Source organism: Schistocerca cancellata, chromosome 2 (genome assembly GCF_023864275.1).
Source record: "Schistocerca cancellata isolate TAMUIC-IGC-003103 chromosome 2, iqSchCanc2.1, whole genome shotgun sequence".
Lineage (NCBI taxonomy): Eukaryota > Metazoa > Arthropoda > Insecta > Orthoptera > Acrididae > Schistocerca > Schistocerca cancellata.
Window position 1 is genome coordinate 34,635,212 of NC_064627.1, and position 23,309 is coordinate 34,658,520.

Here is a 23,309-nt window from a genome sequence, read left to right on the forward strand (position 1 = left end):
AATACATCGTCCTCCAGCCGACTTGTCCCCATGGGTCCATTGCTGCCTCGGTCACCTTATGGTCGTTGTCCTGTGGGTCTAGATTTTGGATCGAACGCAAAACTGATAGTTAATTGTAACGTTCAGGGCCTACTATTGACAATGGAACACTCAAATTGCGTCCCGATTCAAAACATCGTCCTCCAGCCGACTTGTCTCCGTGGGTCTATTGCTGCCTCGGGCACCTTATGGTCGTTCTCCTGTGAGTCTAGATTTTCGAATCGAATGCAAAATTGATAGTTAATTGTAGCGTTCAGGGCCTCCTAATGACGATGGAACACTCAAATGGCGTCCCGATTCAATACATCATCATCCCGCCGACTTGTCTCCGTGGGTTTATTGCTGCCTCGGGCACCTTATGGTCGTTCTCCTGTGAGTCTAGATTATCGAATCGGACGCAAAACTGATGGTTAATTGTAACGTTCAGGGCCTCCTAATGATGATGGAACACTGAAATTGCGTCCCGATTCAATACATCGTCCTCTAGCCGACTTGTCTCCATGGGTCTATTGCTGCCTCGGGCTCCTTATTTTCGTTCTCCTGTGAGTTTAGATTATTGAATCGGACGCAAAACTGATAGTTAATTGTAACGTTCAGGGCCTCCTAATGACGATGGAACACTCAAATTTCGTCCCGAATCAATACATCGACCTCCAGCCGACTTGTCTCCATGGGTCTATTGCTGCCTCGGGCACCTTATAGTCGTTCTCCTGTGAGTCTAGATTATTGAATCGGAGGGAAAACTGATAGTTAATTGTAACGTTCAGGGCCTCCTAATGACGATGGAACACTCAAATGGCGTCTAGATTCAATACATCGTACTCCAGCCGACTTGTCGCCATGGGTCTATTGCTGCCTCGGGTAGCTTATGTTCGTTCTCCTGTGAATCTAGATTTTCGAATCGAACGCAAAATTGATAGTTAATTGTAACGTTCAGGGTTTCCTAATGACGATGGAACACTCAAATTCGGTCCAATTCAATACATCGTCCTCTAGCCGACTTGTCTCCATGGGTCTATTGCTGCCTCGGGCTCCTTATTTTCGTTCTCCTGTGAGTTTAGATTATCGAATCGGACGAAAAACTGATAGTTAATTGTAACGTTCAGGGCCTCCTAATGACGATGGAACACTCAAATTGCGTCCCGATTCAATACATCGACCTCCAGCCGACTTGTCTCCATGGGTCTATTGCTGCCTCGGGCAGCTTATGGTCGTTCTCCTGTGAGTCTAGATTATCGAATCGGAGGCAAAACTGATAGTTAATTGTAACGTTCAGGGCCTCCTAATGACGATGGAACACTCAAATTGCGTCCCGATTCAATACATCGTCCTCCAGCCGACTTGTCTCCATGGGTCTATTGCTGCCTTGGGCAGCTTATGGTCGTTCTCCTGTGAGTCTAGATTTTCGAATCGAACGCAAAACTGATAGTTAATTGTAACGTTCAGGGTTTCCTAATGACGATGGAACACTCAAAATGCGTCCCGATTCATTTCATCGTCCTCCAGCCGACTTGTCTCCATGGGTCTATTGCTGCCTCGGGCACCTTATGGTCGTTCTCATGTGAGGCTAGATTATCGAATCGGACGCTTAACTGATAGTTAATTGTAACGTTCAGGGCCTCCTAATGACGATGGAACACTTAAATTGAGTCCCGATTCAATACATCGTCCTCCAGCTGACTTGTCTCCATGGGTCCATTGCTGCCTCGGGCACCTTATGGTCGTTGTCCTGTGGGTCTAGATTTTGGATCAAACGCAAAACTGATAGTTAATTGCAACGTTCAGGGCCTCCTAATGACGATGGAACACTCAAATCGCGTCTAGATTCAATACATCATCCTCAGGCCGACTTGTCTCAATGGGTCTATTGCTGCCTCGGGCACCTTATGGTTCCTCTCCTGTGAGTCTAGATTTTCGAATCATACGCAAAACTGATAGTTAATTGTAACGTTCAGGGTTTCCTAATGACGATGGAACACTCAAATTGCGTCCCGATTCATTTCATCGTCCTCCAGCCGACTTGTCCCCATGGGTGTTTTTCTGCCTCGGGCACCTTATGGTCGTTGTCCTGTGAGTCTAGATTATCGAATCGGACGCTTAACTGATAATTAATTGTAACGTTCAGGGCCTCCTAATGACGATGGAACACTCAAATTGCGTCCCGATTCAATACATCGTCCTCCAGCCGACTTGTCCCCATGGGTCCATTGCTGCCTCGGTCACCTTATGGTCGTTGTCCTGTGGGTCTAGATTTTGGATCGAACGCAAAACTGATAGTTAATTGTAACGTTCAGGGCCTACTATTGACAATGGAACACTCAAATTGCGTCCCGATTCAAAACATCGTCCTCCAGCCGACTTGTCTCCGTGGGTCTATTGCTGCCTCGGGCACCTTATGGTCGTTCTCCTGTGAGTCTAGATTTTCGAATCGAATGCAAAATTGATAGTTAATTGTAGCGTTCAGGGCCTCCTAATGACGATGGAACACTCAAATGGCGTCCCGATTCAATACATCATCATCCCGCCGACTTGTCTCCGTGGGTTTATTGCTGCCTCGGGCACCTTATGGTCGTTCTCCTGTGAGTCTAGATTATCGAATCGGACGCAAAACTGATGGTTAATTGTAACGTTCAGGGCCTCCTAATGATGATGGAACACTGAAATTGCGTCCCGATTCAATACATCGTCCTCTAGCCGACTTGTCTCCATGGGTCTATTGCTGCCTCGGGCTCCTTATTTTCGTTCTCCTGTGAGTTTAGATTATTGAATCGGACGCAAAACTGATAGTTAATTGTAACGTTCAGGGCCTCCTAATGACGATGGAACACTCAAATTTCGTCCCGAATCAATACATCGACCTCCAGCCGACTTGTCTCCATGGGTCTATTGCTGCCTCGGGCACCTTATAGTCGTTCTCCTGTGAGTCTAGATTATTGAATCGGAGGGAAAACTGATAGTTAATTGTAACGTTCAGGGCCTCCTAATGACGATGGAACACTCAAATTGCGTCCCGATTCAATACATCGTCCTCCAGCCGACTTGTCTCCATGGGTATATTGCTGCCTCGGGCAGCTTATGGTCGTTCTCCTGTGAGTCTAGATTATCGAATCGGACGCTTAACAGATAGTTAATTGTAACGTTCAGGGCCTCCTAATGACGATGGAACACTCAAATTGCGTCCCGATTCAATACATCGTCCTCCAGCCGACTTGTCTCCATGGGTCTATTGCTGCCTTGGGCACCTTATGATCGTTCTCCTGTGAGTCTAGGTTATCGAATCGGACGCAAAACTGATAGTTAATTGTAATGTTCAGGGCCTCCTAATGACGATGGAACACTCAAATTGCGTCCCGATTCAATACATCGTCCTTCAGCCGACTTGTCTCCATAGGTCTATTGCTGCCTCGGGCACCTTATAGTCGTTCTCTTTTGAGTCTAGACTATCAAATCGGACGCAAAACTGATAGTTAATTGTAACGTCCATTGCTTCCTAATGACGATGGAACACTCAAATTGCGTCCCGATTCGTTTCATCGTCCTCCAGACGACTTGTCTCCATGGGTCTATTGTTGCCTCAGGAACCTTATGGTCGTTCTCCTGTGAGTCTAGATTATCGAATCGGACGCTTAACTGATAGGTAATTGTAACGTTCAGGGCCTCCTAATGTCGATGGAACACTCAAATTGCGTCCCGATTCAATACATTGTCCTCCAGCCGACTTGTCTCGATAGGTCTATTGCTGCCTCGGCACCTTACGGTCGTTCTCCTGTAAGTCTAGATTATCGAATCGGACGCAAAACTGATAGTTAATTGTAACGTCCAGGGCCGCCTAATGTCGATGGAACACTCAAATTGCGTCCTGATTCAATACATCGTCCTCCAGCCGACTTGTCTCCATGGGTCTATTGCTGCCTCGGGCACCTTATGGTCGTTGTCCTGTGGGCCTAGATTTTCGAATCGAACGCAATAATGATAGTTAATTGTAACGTTCAGGGCCTCCTAATGACGATGGAACACTCAAATCGCGTCTAGATTCAATACATCGATCTTCAGCCGACTTGACTCAATGGGTCTATTGCTGCCTCGGGCACCTTATGGTTGCTCTCCTGTGAGTCTAGATTTTTGAATCGAACGCAAAACTGATAGTTAATTGTAACGTTCAGGGACTACTATTGACAATGGAACGCTCAATTTGAGTCCCGATTCAAAACATCGTCCTCCATCCGACTTGTCTCCATGGGTCTATTGCTGCCTCGGGCACCTTATAGTCGTTCTCCTGTGAGTCAAGATTTTCGAATCGAATGCAAAATTGATAGTTAATAGTAGCGTTCAGGTCCTCCTAATGACGATGGAACACTCAAATTGCGTCCCGATTCAATACCTCATCACCCCGCCGACTTGTCTCCATGGGTCTATTGCTGCCTCGGGCACCTTATAGTCGTTCTCCTGTGTGTCTAGATTATCGAATCGGACGCAAAACTGATGGTTAATAGTAACGTTCGGGGCCTCCTAATGACGATGGGACACTCAAATTGCGTCCTGATTCAATACATCGTCCTCCAGCCGACTTGCCTCCATGTGTCTATTGCTGCCTCGGGCACCTTATGGTCGTTCTCCTGTGAGTCTAGATTATCAAATCGGACGCAAAACTGATAGTTAATAGTAACGTTCAGTGCCTCCTAATGACGATGGATTACTCAAATTGCGTCTAGATTCAATACATCGTCCTCCAGCCGACTTTCTCCATGGTACTATTACTGCCTCGGGCACCTTATGGTCGTTCTCCTGTTAGTCTAGAATATCGAATCGGACGCAAAACTGATAGTTAATTGTAACGTTCAGGGTTTCCTAATGACGATGGAACACTCAAATTGCGTCCCGATTCATTTCATCGTCCTCTAGCCGACTTGTCCCCATGGGTCTATTGCTGCATCGGGCACCTTATGGTCGTTGTCCTGTGAGTCTAGATTATCGAATCGGACGCTTAACAGATAGTTAATTGTAACGTTCAGGGCCTCCTAATGACGATGGAACACTCAAATTGCGTCCTAATTCAATACATCGTCCTCCAGCCGACTTGTCTCCATGGGTCCATTGCTGCCTCGGGCACCTTATGGTCGTTGTCCTGTGGTTCTAGATTTTGGATCGAACGCAAAACTGATAGTTAATTGTAACGTTCAGGCCCTCCTAATGACGATGGAGCACTCAAATTGCGTCCCGATTCAATACATCGTCCTCCATCCGTCTTGCTCCATGGTACTATTGCTGCCTCGGGCACCTTATGGTCGTTCTCCTGTTAGTCTAGATTATCGAATCGGACGCAAAACTGATAGTTAATTGTAACTTTCAGGACCTCCTAATGACGATGGACCACTCAAATTGCGTCCCGATTCAATACATGGTTATCCAGCCGACTTGTATCCATGGGTCTATTACTGCCTCGGGCACCTTATCGTCGTTCTCCTGCGAGTTCAGATTATCGAATCGGACGCATAACTGATAGTTAATTGTAACGTTCAGGGCCTCCTAATGACGATGGAACACTTAAGTTGCGTCCCGATTCAATACATCGACCTCTAGCCGACTTGTCTCCATGGGTCTATTGCTGCCTCGGGCCTCTTATTTTCGTTCTCCTGTGAGTTTGGATTATCGAATCGTACGCAAAACTGATAGTTAATTGTAACGTTCAGGGTTTCCTAATGACGATGGAACACTCAAAATGCGTCCCGATTCATTTCATCGTCCTCCAGCCGACTTGTCTCCATGGGTCTATTGCTGCCTCGGGCACCTTATGGTCGTTCTCATGTGAGGCTAGATTATCGAATCGGACGCTTAACTGATAGTTAATTGTAACGTTCAGGGCCTCCTAATGACGATGGAACACTCAAATTGAGTCCCGATTCAATACATCGTCCTCCAGCTGACTTGTCTCCATGGGTCCATTGCTGCCTCGGGCACCTTATGGTCGTTGTCCTGTGGGTCTAGATTTTGGATCGAACGCAAAACTGATAGTTAATTGTAACGTTCAGGGCCTCCTAATGACGATGGAACACTCAAATCGCGTCTAGATTCAATACATCGTCCTCCAGCCGACTTGTCTCCATGCGTCTATAGCTGCCTTGGGCACCTTATGATCGTTCTCCTGTGAGTCTAGGTTATCGAATCGGACGCAAAAATGATAGTTAATTGTAACGTTCAGGGCCTCCTAATGACGATGGAACACTCAAAATGCGTCCCGATTCAATACATCGTCCTTCATCCGACTTTTCTCAATAGGTCTATTGCTGCCTCGGGCACCTTATAGTCGTTCTCCTGTGAGTCTAGACTATCAAATCGGACGCAAAACTGATAGTTAATTGTAACGTCCAGGGCTTCCTAATGACGATGGAACACTCAAATTGCGTCCCGATTCGATTCATCGTCCTCCAGCCGACTTGTCTCCATGGGTCTATTGTTGCCTCGGGTACCTTATGGTCGTTCTCCTGTGAGTCTAGATGATCGAATCGGTCGCTTAACTGATAGTTAATTGTAACGTTCAGGGCCTCCTAATGACGATGGAACACTCAAATTGCGTCACGATTCAATACATCGTCCTTAAGGCGACTTGTATCGATAGGTCTATTGCTGCCTCGGCACCTTACGGTCGTTCCCCTGTGAGTCTAGATTATCGAATCGGACGCAAAACTGATAGTTAATTGCAACGTTCAGGGCCTCCTAATGACGATGGAACACTCAAATCGCGTCTAGATTCAATACATCATCCTCAGGCCGACTTGTCTCAATGGGTCTATTGCTGCCTCGGGCACCTTATGGTTCCTCTCCTGTGAGTCTAGATTTTCGAATCGGACGCAAAACTGATAGTTAATTGTAACGTTCAGGGCCTACTATTGACAATGGAACACTCAAATTGCGTCCCGATTCAAAACATCGTCCTCCAGCCGACTTGTCTCCGTGGGTCTATTGCTGCCTCGGGCACCTTATGGTCGTTCTCCTGTGAGTCTAGATTTTCGAATCGAATGCTAAATTGATAGTTAATTGTAGCGTTCAGGGCCTCCTAATGACGATGGAACACTCAAATGGCGTCCCGATTCAATACATCATCATCCCGCCGACTTGTCTCCGTGGGTTTATTGCTGCCTCGGGCACCTTATGGTCGTTCTCCTGTGAGTCTAGATTATCGAATCGGACGCAAAACTGATGGTTAATTGTAACGTTCAGGGCCTCCTAATGACGATGGAACACTGAAATTGCGTCCCGATTCAATACATCGTCCTCTAGCCGACTTGTCTCCATGGGTCTATTGCTGCCTCGGGCTCCTTATTTTCGTTCTCCTGTGAGTTTAGATTATTGAATCGGACGCAAAACTGATAGTTAATTGTAACGTTCAGGGCCTCCTAATGACGATGGAACACTCAAATTGCGTCCCGATTCAATACATCGACCTCCAGCCGACTTGTCTCCATGGGTCTATTGCTGCCTCGGGCACCTTATGGTCGTTCTCCTGTGAGTCTAGATTATTGAATCGGAGGGAAAACTGATAGTTAATTGTAACGTTCAGGGCCTCCTAATGACGATGGAACACTCAAATTGCGTCCCGATTCAATACATCGTCCTCCAGCCGACTTGTCTCCATGGGTATATTGCTGCCTCGGGCAGCTTATGGTCGTTCTCCTGTGAGTCTAGATTATCGAATCGGACGCTTAACAGATAGTTAATTGTAACGTTCAGGGCCTCCTAATGACGATGGAACACTCAAATTGCGTCCCGATTCAATACATCGTCCTCCAGCCGACTTGTCTCCATGGGTCTATTGCTGCCTTGGGCACCTTATGATCGTTCTCCTGTGAGTCTAGGTTATCGAATCGGACGCAAAACTGATAGTTAATTGTAATGTTCAGGGCCTCCTAATGACGATGGAACACTCAAATTGCGTCCCGATTCAATACATCGTCCTTCAGCCGACTTGTCTCCATAGGTCTATTGCTGCCTCGGACACCTTATAGTCGTTCTCCTTTGAGTCTAGACTATCAAATCGGACGCAAAACTGATAGTTAATTGTAACGTCCATTGCTTCCTAATGACGATGGAACACTCAAATTGCGTCCCGATTCGTTTCATCGTCCTCCAGACGACTTGTCTCCATGGGTCTATTGTTGCCTCAGGAACCTTATGGTCGTTCTCCTGTGAGTCTAGATTATCGAATCGGACGCTTAACTGATAGGTAATTGTAACGTTCAGGGCCTCCTAATGTCGATGGAACACTCAAATTGCGTCCCGATTCAATACATTGTCCTCCAGCCGACTTGTCTCGATAGGTCTATTGCTGCCTCGGCACCTTACGGTCGTTCTCCTGTAAGTCTAGATTATCGAATCGGACGCAAAACTGATAGTTAATTGTAACGTCCAGGGCCGCCTAATGTCGATGGAACACTAAAATTGCGTCCCGATTCAATACATCGTCCTCCAGCCGACTTGAATCCTTGGGTCTATTGCTGCCTCGGGCACCTTCTGGTCGTTCTCCTGTGAGTCTAGATGATCGAATAGGACGCAAAATTGATAGTTAATTGTAACGCTCAGGGCCTGCTAATGACGATGGAACACTCAAATTACGTCCCGATTCAATACATCGTCCTCCAGCCGACTTGTCTCCATGGGTCTATTGCCTCCTCAGGCACCTTATGGTCGTTCTCCTGTGAGTCTAGATTATCGAATCGGTCGCAAAACTGATAGTTAATTGTAACGTTCAGGGCCTCCTAATGACGATGGAACACTCAAATTGCGTCCTGATTCAATACATCGTCCTCCAGCCGACTTGTCTCCATGGGTCTATTGCTGCCTCGGGCACCTTATGGTCGTTGTCCTGTGGGCCTAAATTTTCGAATCGAACGCAATAATGATAGTTAATTGTAACGTTCAGGGCCTCCTAATGACGATGGAACACTCAAATCGCGTCTAGATTCAATACATCGATCTTCAGCCGACTTGACTCAATGGGTCTATTGCTGCCTCGGGCACCTTATGGTTGCTCTCCTGTGAGTCTAGATTTTTGAATCGAACGCAAAACTGATAGTTAATTGTAACGTTCAGGGACTACTATTGACAATGGAACGCTCAATTTGAGTCCCGATTCAAAACATCGTCCTCCATCCGACTTGTCTCCATGGGTCTATTGCTGCCTCGGGTTCCTTATGGTCGTTCTCCTGTGAGTCAAGATTTTCGAATCGAATGCAAAATTGATAGTTAATAGTAGCGTTCAGGTCCTCCTAATGACGATGGAACACTCAAATTGCGTCCCGATTCAATACCTCATCACCCCGCCGACTTGTCTCCATGGGTCTATTGCTGCCTCGGGCACCTTATAGTCGTTCTCCTGTGAGTCTAGATTATCGAATCGGACGCAAAACTGATGGTTAATAGTAACGTTCGGGGCCTCCTAATGACGATGGGACACTCAAATTGCGTCCTGATTCAATACATCGTCCTCCAGCCGACTTGCCTCCATGTGTCTATTGCTGCCTCGGGCACCTTATGGTCGTTCTCCTGTGAGTCTAGATTATCAAATCGGACGCAAAACTGATAGTTAATAGTAACGTTCAGTGCCTCCTAATGACGATGGATTACTCAAATTGCGTCTAGATTCAATACATCGTCCTCCAGCCGACTTTCTCCATGGTACTATTACTGCCTCGGGCACCTTATGGTCGTTCTCCTGTTAGTCTAGAATATCGAATCGGACGCAAAACTGATAGTTAATTGTAACGTTCAGGGTTTCCTAATGACGATGGAACACTCAAATTGCGTCCCGATTCATTTCATCGTCCTCTAGCCGACTTGTCCCCATGGGTCTATTGCTGCATCGGGCACCTTATGGTCGTTGTCCTGTGAGTCTAGATTATCAAATCGGACGCTTAACAGATAGTTAATTGTAACGTTCAGGGCCTCCTAATGACGATGGAACACTCAAATTGCGTCCTAATTCAATACATCGTCCTCCAGCCGACTTGTCTCCATGGGTCCATTGCTGCCTCGGGCAACTTATGGTCGTTGTCCTGTGGTTCTAGATTTTGGATCGAACGCAAAACTGATAGTTAATTGTAACGTTCAGGCCCTCCTAATGACGATGGAGCACTCAAATTGCGTCCCGATTCAATACATCGTCCTCCATCCGTCTTGCTCCATGGTACTATTGCTGCCTCGGGCACCTTATGGTCGTTCTCCTGTGGTTCTAGATTTTGGATCGAACGCAAAACTGATAGTTAATTGTAACTTTCAGGACCTCCTAATGACGATGGACCACTCAAATTGCGTCCCGATTCAATACATGGTTATCCAGCCGACTTGTATCCATGGGTCTATTACTGCCTCGGGCACCTTATCGTCGTTCTCCTGTGAGTTCAGATTATCGAATCGGACGCATAACTGATAGTTAATTGTAACGTTCAGGGCCTCCTAATGACGATGGAACACTTAAGTTGCGTCCCGATTCAATACATCGACCTCTAGCCGACTTGTCTCCATGGGTCTATTGCTGCCTCGGGCCTCTTATTTTCGTTCTCCTGTGAGTTTGGATTATCGAATCGGACGCAAAACTGATAGTTAATTGTAACGTTCAGGGCCTCCTAATGACGATGGAACACTCAAATTGCGTCCCTATTTAATACATCGACTTCCAGCCGACTTGTCTCCATGGGTCTATTGCTGCCTCGGGCACCTTATGGTCGTTCTCCTGTGTGTCTAGATTATCGAATCGGACACAAAACTTATAGTTAATTGCAACGTTCAGGGCCTCCTAATGACGATGGAACACTCAAATTGCGTCCCGATTCATTTCATCGTCCTCCAGCCGACTTGTCCCCATGGGTCTATTGCTGCCTCGGGCATCTTATGGTCGTTCTCCTGTGAGTCTAGATTATCGAATCGGACGCTTAACTGATAGTTAATTGTAACGTTCAGGGCCTCCTAATGACGATGGAACACTCAAATTGCGTCCCGATTCAATACATCGTCCTCCAGCCGACTTGTCTCCATGGGTCCATTGCTGCCTCGGGCACCTTATGGTCGTTGTCCTGTGGGTCTTGATTTTGGATCGAACGCAAAACTGATAGTTAATTGTAACGTACAGGGCCTCCTAATGACGATGGAACACTCAGATAGCGTCTAGATTCAATACATCGTAATTCAGCCGACATGTCTCCATGGTTCTATTGCTGCCTCGGGCACCTTATGGTCGTTCTCCTGTGAGTATAGACTATCGAATCGGACGCAAAACTGATAGTTAATTGTAACGTCCAGGGCTTCCTAATGACGATGGAACACTCAGATTGCGTCCCGATTCAATACATCGTCCTCCAGCAGACTTGTCTCCATGGGGCTATTGCTGCCTCGGGCACCTATTGGTCGTTCTCCTGTGAGTCTAGATTATCGAATCGGGCGCAAAACTAATAGTTAATTGTAACGTTCAGGGTCTCCTAGTGACGGTGGAACACTCAAATTGCGCCCCGATTCAATACATCGTCCTCCAGCCGATTTGTCTCCAAAGGGTCTATTGCTGCCTCAGGCACCTTATGCTCGTTCTCCTGTGAGTCTAGATTATCGAATCGGACGCAAAACTGATAGTTAATTGTAACGTTCAGGGCCTCCTAATGACGATGGAACACTCAAATTGCGTCTAGATTCAATTTATTGTCCTCCAGATGACTTGTCTCCATGGGTCTATTGCCGCCTCGGGCGCCTTAAGGTCGATCTCCTGTGAGTCTAGGTTATCGAATCGGACGCAAAACTGATGGTTAATTGTAACGTTCAGGGCCTCCTAATGACGATGGAACACTGAAATTGCGTCCCGATTCAATACATCGTCCTCTAGCCGACTTGTCTCCATGGGTCTATTGCTGCCTCGGGCTCCTTATTTTCGTTCTCCTGTGAGTTTAGATTATTGAATCGGACGCAAAACTGATAGTTAATTGTAACGTTCAGGGCCTCCTAATGACGATGGAACACTCAAATTGCGTCCCGATTCAATACATCGTCCTCCAGCCGACTTGTCTCCATGGGTATATTGCTGCCTCGGGCAGCTTATGGTCGTTCTCCTGTGAGTCTAGATTATCGAATCGGACGCTTAACAGATAGTTAATTGTTACGTTCAGGGCCTCCTAATGACGATGGAACACTCAAATTGCGTCCCGATTCAATACATCGTCCTCCAGCCGACTTGTCTCCATGGGTCTATTGCTGCCTTGGGCACCTTATGATCGTTCTCCTGTGAGTCTAGGTTATCGAATCGGACGCAAAACTGATAGTTAATTGTAATGTTCAGGGCCTCCTAATGACGATGGAACACTCAAATTGCGTCCCGATTCAATACATCGTCCTTCAGCCGACTTGTCTCCATAGGTCTATTGCTGACTCGGGCATCTTATAGTCGTTCTCCTTTGAGTCTAGACTATCAAATCGGACGCAAAACTGATAGTTAATTGTAACGTCCATTGCTTCCTAATGACGATGGAACACTCAAATTGCGTCCCGATTCGTTTCATCGTCCTCCAGACGACTTGTCTCCATGGGTCTATTGTTGCCTCAGGAACCTTATGGTCGTTCTCCTGTGAGTCTAGATTATCGAATCGGACGCTTAACTGATAGGTAATTGTAACGTTCAGGGCCTCCTAATGACGATGGAACACTCAAATTGCGTCCCGATTCAATACATTGTCCTCCAGCCGACTTGTCTCGATAGGTCTATTGCTGCCTCGGCACCTTACGGTCGTTCTCCTGTTAGTCTAGATTATCGAATCGGACGCAAAACTGATAGTTAATTGTAACTTTCAGGACCTCCTAATGACGATGGACCACTGAAATTGCGTCCCGATTCAATACATGGTTATCCAGCCGACTTGTATCCATGGGTCTATTACTGCCTCGGGCACCTTATCGTCGTTCTCCTGTGAGTTCAGATTATCGAATCGGACGCATAACTGATAGTTAATTGTGACGTTCAGGGCCTCCTAATGACGATGGAACACTTAAGTTGCGTCCCGATTCAATACATCGACCTCTAGCCGACTTGTCTCCATGGGCCTATTGCTGCCTCGGGCCTCTTATTTTCGTTCTCCTGTGAGTTTGGATTATCGAATCGGACGCAAAACTGATAGTTAATTGTAACGTTCAGGGCCTCCTAATGACGATGGAACACTCAAATTGCGTCCCTATTTAATACATCGACTTCCAGCCGACTTGTCTCCATGGGTCTATTGCTGCCTCGGGCACCTTATGGTCGTTCTCCTGTGTGTCTAGATTATCGAATCGGACGCAAAACTTATAGTTAATTGCAACGTTCAGGGCCTCCTAATGACGATGGAACACTCAAATTGCGTCCCGATTCATTTCATCGTCCTCCAGCCGACTTGTCCCCATGGGTCTATTGCTGCCTCGGGCATCTTATGGTCGTTCTCCTGTGAGTCTAGATTATCGAATCGGACGCTTAACTGATAGTTAATTGTAACGTTCAGGGCCTCCTAATGACGATGGAACACTCAAATTGCGTCCCGATTCAATACATCGTCCTCCAGCCGACTTGTCTCCAAAGGGTCTATTGCTGCCTCAGGCACCTTATGCTCGTTCTCCTGTGAGTCTAGATTATCGAATCGGACGCAAAACTGATAGTTAATTGTAACGTTCAGGGCCTCCTAATGACGATGGAACACTCAAATGGCGTCCCGATTCAATACATCATCATCCCGCCGACTTGTCTCCGTGGGTTTATTGCTGCCTCGGGCACCTTATGGTCGTTCTCCTGTGAGTCTAGATTATCGAATCGGACGCAAAACTGATGGTTAATTGTAACGTTCAGGGCCTCCTAATGACGATGGAACACTGAAATTGCGTCCCGATTCAATACATCGTCCTCTGGCCGACTTGTCTCCATGGGTCTATTGCTGCCTCGGGCTCCTTATTTTCGGTCTCCTGTGAGTTTAGATTATTGAATCGGACGCAAAACTGATAGTTAATTGTAACGTTCAGGGCCTCCTAATGACGATGGAACACTCAAATTGCGTCCCGATTCAATACATCGACCTCCAGCCGACTTGTCTCCATGGGTCTATTGCTGCCTCGGGCACCTTATGGTCGTTCTCCTGTGAGTCTAGATTATTGAATCGGAGGGAAAACTGATAGTTAATTGTAACGTTCAGGGCCTCCTAATGACGATGGAACACTCAAATTGCGTCCCGATTCAATACATCGTCCTCCAGCCGACTTGTCTCCATGGGTATATTGCTGCCTCGGGCAGCTTATGGTCGTTCTCCTGTGAGTCTAGATTATCGAATCGGACGCATAACAGATAGTTAATTGTAACGTTCAGGGCCTCCTAATGACGATGGAACACTCAAATTGCGTCCCGATTCAATACATCGTCCTCCAGCCGACTTGTCTCCATGGGTCTATTGCTGCCTTGGGCACCTTATGATCGTTCTCCTGTGAGTCTAGGTTATCGAATCGGACGCAAAACTGATAGTTAATTGTAATGTTCAGGGCCTCCTAATGACGATGGAACACTCAAATTGCGTCCCGATTCAATACATCGTCCTTCAGCCGACTTGTCTCCATAGGTCTATTGCTGCCTCGGGCACCTTATAGTCGTTCTCCTTTGAGTCTAGACTATCAAATCGGACGCAAAACTGATAGTTAATTGTAACGTCCATTGCTTCCTAATGACGATGGAACACTCAAATTGCGTCCCGATTCGTTTCATCGTCCTCCAGACGACTTGTCTCCATGGGTCTATTGTTGCCTCAGGAACCTTATGGTCGTTCTCCTGTGAGTCTAGATTATCGAATCGGACGCTTAACTGATAGGTAATTGTAACGTTCAGGGCCTCCTAATGACGATGGAACACTCAAATAGCGTCCCGATTCAATACATTGTCCTCCAGCCGACTTGTCTCGATAGGTCTATTGCTGCCTCGGCACCTTACGGTCGTTCTCCTGTAAGTCTAGATTATCGAATCGGACGCAAAACTGATAGTTAATTGTAACGTCCAGGGCCGCCTAATGTCGATGGAACACTCAAATTGCGTCCCGATTCAATACATCGTCCTCCAGCCGACTTGAATCCTTGGGTCTATTGCTGCCTCGGGCACCTTCTGGTCGTTCTCCTGTGAGTCTAGATGATCGAATCGGATGCAAAATTGATAGTTAATTGTAACGTTCAGGGCCTGCTAATGACGATGGAACACTCAAATTACGTCCCGATTCAATACATCGTCCTCCAGCCGACTTGTCTCCATGGGTCTATTGCCTCCTCAGGCACCTTATGGTCGTTCTCCTGTGAGTCTAGATTATCGAATCGGTCGCAAAACTGATAGTTAATTGTAACGTTCAGGGCCTCCTAATGACGATGGAACACTCAAATTGCGTCCTGATTCAATACATCGTCCTCCAGCCGACTTGTCTCCATGGGTCTATTGCTGCCTCGGGCACCTTATGGTCGTTGTCCTGTGGGCCTAGATTTTCGAATCGAACGCAATAATGATAGTTAATTGTAACGTTCAGGGCCTCCTAATGACGATGGAACACTCAAATCGCGTCTAGATTCAATACATCGATCTTCAGCCGACTTGACTCAATGGGTCTATTGCTGCCTCGGGCACCTTATGGTTGCTCTCCTGTGAGTCTAGATTTTTGAATCGAACGCAAAACTGATAGTTAATTGTAACGTTCAGGGACTACTATTGACAATGGAACGCTCAATTTGAGTCCCGATTCAAAACATCGTCCTCCAGCCGACTTGCCTCCATGTGTCTATTGCTCCCTCGGGCACCTTATGGTCGTTCTCCTGTGAGTCTAGATTATCAAATCGGACGCAAAACTGATAGTTAATAGTAACGTTCAGTGCCTCCTAATGACGATGGATTACTCAAATTGCGTCTAGATTCAATACATCGTCCTCCAGCCGACTTTCTCCATGGTACTATTACTGCCTCGGGCACCTTATGGTCGTTCTCCTGTTAGTCTAGAATATCGAATCGGACGCAAAACTGATAGTTAATTGTAACGTTCAGGGTTTCCTAATGACGATGGAACACTCAAATTGCGTCCCGATTCATTTCATCGTCCTCTAGCCGACTTGTCCCCATGGGTCTATTGCTGCATCGGGCACCTTATGGTCGTTGTCCTGTGAGTCTAGATTATCGAATCGGACGCTTAACAGATAGTTAATTGTAACGTTCAGGGCCTCCTAATGACGATGGAACACTCAAATTGCGTCCTAATTCAATACATCGTCCTCCAGCCGACTTGTCTCCATGGGTCCATTGCTGCCTCGGGCACCTTATGGTCGTTGTCCTGTGGTTCTAGATTTTGGATCGAACGCAAAACTGATAGTTAATTGTAACGTTCAGGCCCTCCTAATGACGATGGAGCACTCAAATTGCGTCCCGATTCAATACATCGTCCTCCATCCGTCTTGCTCCATGGTACTATTGCTGCCTCGGGCACCTTATGGTCGTTCTCCTGTTAGTCTAGATTATCGAATCGGACGCAAAACTGATAGTTAATTGTAACTTTCAGGACCTCCTAATGACGATGGACCACTCAAATTGCGTCCCGATTCAATACATGGTTATCCAGCCGACTTGTATCCATGGGTCTATTACTGCCTCGGGCACCTTATCGTCGTTCTCCTGTGAGTTCAGATTATCGAATCGGACGCATAACTGATAGTTAATTGTGACGTTCAGGGCCTCCTAATGACGATGGAACACTTAAGTTGCGTCCCGATTCAATACATCGACCTCTAGCCGACTTGTCTCCATGGGTCTATTGCTGCCTCGGGCTCCTTATTTTCGTTCTCCTGTGAGTTTAGATTATCGAATCGGACGCAAAACTGATAGTTAATTGTAACGTTCAGGGCCTCCTAATGACGATGGAACACTCAAATTGCGTCCCTATTTAATACATCGACTTCCAGCCGACTTGTCTCCATGGGTCTATTGCTGCCTCGGGCACCTTATGGTCGTTCTCCTGTGTGTCTAGATAATCGAATCGGACGCAAAACTTATAGTTAATTGCAACGTTCAGGGCCTCCTAATGACGATGGAACACTCAAATTGCGTCCCGATTCATTTCATCGTCCTCCAGCCGACTTGTCCCCATGGGTCTATTGCTGCCTCGGGCATCTTATGGTCGTTCTCCTGTGAGTCTAGATTATCGAATCGGACGCTTAACTGATAGTTAATTGTAACGTTCAGGGCCTCCTAATGACGATGGAACACTCAAATTGCGTCCCGATTCAATACATCGTCCTCCAGCCGACTTGTCTCCAAAGGGTCTATTGCTGCCTCAGGCACCTTATGCTCGTTCTCCTGTGAGTCTAGATTATCGAATCGGACGCAAAACTGATAGTTAATTGTAACGTTCAGGGCCTCCTAATGACGATGGAACACTCAAATGGCGTCCCGATTCAATACATCATCATCCCGCCGACTTGTCTCCGTGGGTTTATTGCTGCCTCGGGCACCTTATGGTCGTTCTCCTGTGAGTCTAGATTATCGAATCGGACGCAAAACTGATGGTTAATTGTAACGTTCAGGGCCTCCTAATGACGATGGAACACTGAAATTGCGTCCCGATTCAATACATCGTCCTATAGCCGACTTGTCTCCATGGGTCTATTGCTGCATCGGGCTCCTTATTTTCGTTCTCCTGTGAGTTTAGATTATTGAATCGGACGCAAAACTGATAGTTAATTGTAACGTTCAGGGTCTCCTAATGACGATGGAACACTCAAATTGCGTCCCGATTCAATACATCGACCTCCAGCCGACTTGTCTCCATGGGTCTATTGCTGCCTCGGGCACCTTATGGTCGTTCTCCTGTGAGTCTAGATTATTGAATCGGAGGGAAAACTGATAGTTAATTGTAACGTTCAGGGCCTCCTAATGACGATGGAACACTCAAATTGCGTCCCGATTCAATACATCGTCCTCCAGCCGACTTGTCTCCATGGGTATATTGCTGCCTCGGGCAGCTTATGGTCGTTCTCCTGTGAGTCTAGATTATCGAATCGGACGCTTAACAGATAGTTAATTGTAACGTTCAGGGCCTCCTAATGACGATGGAACACTCAAATTGCGTCCCGATTCAATACATCGTCCTCCAGCCGACTTGTCTCCATGGGTCTATTGCTGCCTTGGGCACCTTATGATCGTTCTCCTGTGAGTCTAGGTTATCGAATCGGACGCAAAACTGATAGTTAATTGTAATGTTCAGGGCCTCCTAATGACGATGGAACACTCAAATTGCGTCCCGATTCAATACATCGTCCTTCAGCCGACTTGTCTCCATAGGTCTATTGCTGCCTCGGGCACCTTATAGTCGTTCTCCTTTGAGTCTAGACTATCAAATCGGACGCAAAACTGATAGTTAATTGTAACGTCCATTGCTTCCTAATGACGATGGAACACTCAAATCGCGTCTAGATTTAATACATCGATCTTCAGCCGACTTGACTCAATGGGCCTATTGCTGCCTCGGGCACCTTATGGTTGCTCTCCTGTGAGTCTAGATTTTTGAATCGAACGCAAAACTGATAGTTAATTGTAATGTTCAGGGACTACTATTGACAATGGAACGCTCAATTTGAGTCCCGATTCAAAACATCGTCCTCCAGCCGACTTGTCTCCATGGGTCTATTGCTGCCTCTGGCACCTTATGGTCGTTCTCCTGTGAGTCAAGATTTTCGAATCGAATGCAAAATTGATAGTTAGTAGTAGCGTTCAGGTCCTCCTAATGACGATGGAACACTCAAATTGCGTCCCGATTCAATACCTCATCACCCCGCCGACTTGTCTCCATGGGTCTATTGCTGCCTCGGGCACCTTATAGTCGTTCTCCTGTGAGTCTAGATTATCGAATCGGACGCAAAACTGATGGTTAATAGTAACGTTTGGGGCCTCCTAATGACGATGGGACACTCAAATTGCGTCCTGATTCAATACATCGTCCTCCAGCCGACTTGCCTCCATGTGTCTATTGCTGCCTCGGGCACCTTATGGTCGTTCTCCTGTGAGTCTAGATTATCAAATCGGACGCAAAACTGATAGTTAATAGTAACGTTCAGTGCCTCCTAATGACGATGGATTACTCAAATTGCGTCTAGATTCAATACATCGTCCTCCAGCCGACTTTCTCCATGGTACTATTACTGCCTCGGGCACCTTATGGTCGTTCTCCTGTTAGTCTAGAATATCGAATCGGACGCAAAACTGATAGTTAATTGTAACGTTCAGGGTTTCCTAATGACGATGGAACACTCAAATTGCGTCCCGATTCATTTCATCGTCCTCTAGCCGACTTGTCCCCATGGGTCTATTGCTGCATCGGGCACCTTATGGTCGTTGTCCTGTGAGTCTAGATTATCGAATCGGACGCTTAACAGATAGTTAATTGTAACGTTCAGGGCCTCCTAATGACGATGGAACACTCAAATTGCGTCCTAATTCAATACATCGTCCTCCAGCCGACTTGTCTCCATGGGTCCATTGCTGCCTCGGGCACCTTATGGTCGTTGTCCTGTGGTTCTAGATTTTGGATCGAACGCAAAACTGATAGTTAATTGTAACGTTCAGGCCCTCCTAATGACGATGGAGCACTCAAATTGCGTCCCGATTCAATACATCGTCCTCCATCCGTCTTGCTCCATGGTACTATTGCTGCCTCGGGCACCTTATGGTCGTTCTCCTGTTGGTCTAGATTATCGAATCGGACACAAAACTGATAGTTAATTGTAACTTTCAGGACCTCCTAATGACGATGGACCACTCAAATTGCGTCCCGATTCAATACATGGTTATCCAGCCGACTTGTATCCATGGGTCTATTACTGCCTCGGGCACCTTATCGTCGTTCTCCTGTGAGTTCAGACTATCGAATCGGACGCATAACTGATAGTTAATTGTAACGTTCAGGGCCTCCTAATGACGATGGAACACTTAAGTTGCGTCCCGATTCAATACATCGACCTCTAGCCGACTTGTCTCCATGGGTCTATTGCTGCCTCGGGCCTCTTATTTTCGTTCTCCTGTGAGTTTGGATTATCGAATCGGACGCAAAACTGATAGTTAATTGTAACGTTCAGGGCCTCCTAATGACGATGGAACACTCAAATTGCGTCCCTATTTAATACATCGACTTCCAGCCGACTTGTCTCCATGGGTCTATTGCTGCCTCGGGCACCTTATGGTCGTTCTCCTGTGTGTCTAGATTATCGAATCGGACGCAAAACTTATAGTTAATTGCAACGTTCAGGGCCTCCTAATGACGATGGAACACTCAAATTGCGTCCCGATTCATTTCATCGTCCTCCAGCCGACTTGTCCCCATGGGTCTATTGCTGCCTCGGGCATCTTATGGTCGTTCTCCTGTGAGTCTAGATTATCGAATCGGACGCTTAACTGATAGTTAATTGTAACGTTCAGGGCCTCCTAATGACGATGGAACACTCAAATTGCGTCCCTATTTAATACATCGACTTCCAGCCGACTTGTCTCCATGGGTCTATTGCTGCCTCGGGCACCTTATGGTCGTTCTCCTGTGTGTCTAGATTATCGAATCGGACGCAAAACTTATAGTTAATTGCAACGTTCAGGGCCTCCTAATGACGATGGAACACTCAAATTGCGTCCCGATTCATTTCATCGTCCTCCAGCCGACTTGTCCCCATGGGTCTATTGCTGCCTCGGGCACCTTATGGTCGTTCTCCTGTGAGTATAGACTATCGAATCGGACGCAAAACTGATTGTTAATTGTAACGTCCAGGGCTTCCTAATGACGATGGAACACTCAGATTGCGTCCCGATTCAATACATCGTCCTCCAGCAGACTTGTCTCCATGGGGCTATTGCTGCCTCGGGCACCTATTGGTCGTTCTCCTGTGAGTCTAGATTATCGAATCGGGCGCAAAACTAATAGTTAATTGTAACGTTCAGGGTCTCCTAGTGACGGTGGAACACTCAAATTGCGCCCCGATTCAATACATCGTCCTCCAGCCGATTTGTCTCCAAAGGGTCTATTGCTGCCTCAGGCACCTTATGCTCGTTCTCCTGTGAGTCTAGATTATCGAATCGGACGCAAAACTGATAGTTAATTGTAACGTTCAGGGCCTCCTAATGACGATGGAACACTCAAATTGCGTCTAGATTCAATTTATTGTCCTCCAGATGACTTGTCTCCATGGGTCTATTGCTGCCTCGGGCGCCTTAAGGTCGATCTCCTGTGAGTCTAGGTTATCGAATCGGACGGAAAACTGATAGTTAATTGTAACGTTCAGGGCGTCCTAATGACGATGGAACACTCAAATTACGTCCCGATTCAATACATCGTCCTCCAGCCGACTAGTCTCCTTGGGTCTCATGCTGCCTCGGGCACCTTATGGTCGTTCTCCTGTGAGTCTAGATTTTGGAATCGGACGAAAAACTGATAGTTAATTGTAACGTTCAGGGCCTCCTAATGACGATGGTAAACTCAAATTGCGTCCCGATTCAATACATCGTCCTCTAGCCGACTTGTCTCCATGGGTCTATTGCTGCCTCGGGCACCTTATGGTTGTTCTCCTGTGAGTCTAGATTACTGAATCGGACGCAAAAATGATAGTTAATTGTAACGTTCAGGACCTCCTAATGACGATGGAACATTCAAATTGCGTCCCGATTCAATACATCGTCCTCCAGCCGACTTGCCTCCATTGGTCTATTGCTGCCTCCGGCACCTAATATTCGTCCTCCTGTGAGTCTAGATTATCGAATCAAACGCAAAACTGATAGTTAATTGCAACGTTCAGGGCCTCCTAATGACGATGCAACACTCAAATTGAGTCCCGATTCAATACATCGTCCTCCAGCCCACTTGTCTCCATGGGTCTATTGCTGCTTCGGGCAGCTTATGGTCGTCTTCCTGTGAGTCTAGAATATCGAATCGGACGGAAATCTAATAGTTAATTGTAACGTTCAGCGTCTCCTAATGACGATGGAACAGTCAAACTGCGTCCCGATTCAATACATCGTCCACCAGCCGACTTGTCTCCATGGGTCTATTGCTGCCTCGGGCGAATTATGGTCGTACTTCTGTTAGTCTACATTATCGAATCCGACGCAAAACTGATAGTTAATTGTAACGTTCACCGCCTCCTAATGACGATGGAACACTCAAATTGCGTCCCGATTCAATACATCGTCCTCCAGCCGACTTGTCTCCATGGGTCTTTTGCTGCCTCGGACACCTTATGGTCGTTCTCCTGTGAGTCTAGATTATCGAATCGGACGCAAAACTGATAGTGAATTGTAACGTTCACGGCCTCCTAATGACGATGGAACACTCAAATTCCGTCCCGATTCATTAAATTGTCCTCTAGCAGACTTGTCTCCAAGGGTCTATTGCTGCGTAGGGCACCTTATGGTCGTTCTCCTGTGAGTCTAGATTATCGAATCGGACGCAAAACTAATAGTTAATTGTAACGTTCAGGGCCTCCTAATGACGATGGAACACTCAAATTGCGTCCCGATTCAATACATCGTCCTCCAGCCGACTTGTCTCCATGGGTCTATTGCTGCCTTGGGCACCTTATGATCGTTCTCCTGTGAGTCTAGGTTATCGAATCGGACGCAAAACTGATAGTTAATTGTAACGTTCAGGGCCTCCTAATGACGATGGAACACTCAAATTGCGTCCCGATTCAATACATCGTCCTTCAGCCGACTTGTCTCCATAGGTCTATTACTGCCTCGGGCGCCTTATAGTCGTTCTCCTGTGAGTCTAGATTATCGAATCGGACGCTTAACTGATAGGTAATTGTAACGTTCAGGGCCTCCTTATGACGATGGAACACTCAAATTGCGTCCCGATTCAATACAACGTCCTTCAGCCGACTTGTCTCCATGGGTCTATTGCTGCCTCGGGCACCTTATGGTCGTTCTCCTGTGAGTCTAGATTTTCGAATCGAATGCAAAATTGATAGTTAATAGTAGCGTTCAGGGCCTCCTAATGACGATGGAACACTCAAATTGCGTCCCGATTCAATACATCATCATCCCGCCGACTTGTCTCCATGGGTCTATTGCTGCCTCGGGCACCTTATGGTCGTTCTCCTGTGAGTCTAGATTATCAAATCGGACGCAAAACTGATAGTTAATTGTAACGTTCAGTGCCTCCTAATGACGATGGATTACTCAAATTGCGTCTAGAATCAATACATCGTCCTCCAGCCGACTTGCTCCATGGTACTAT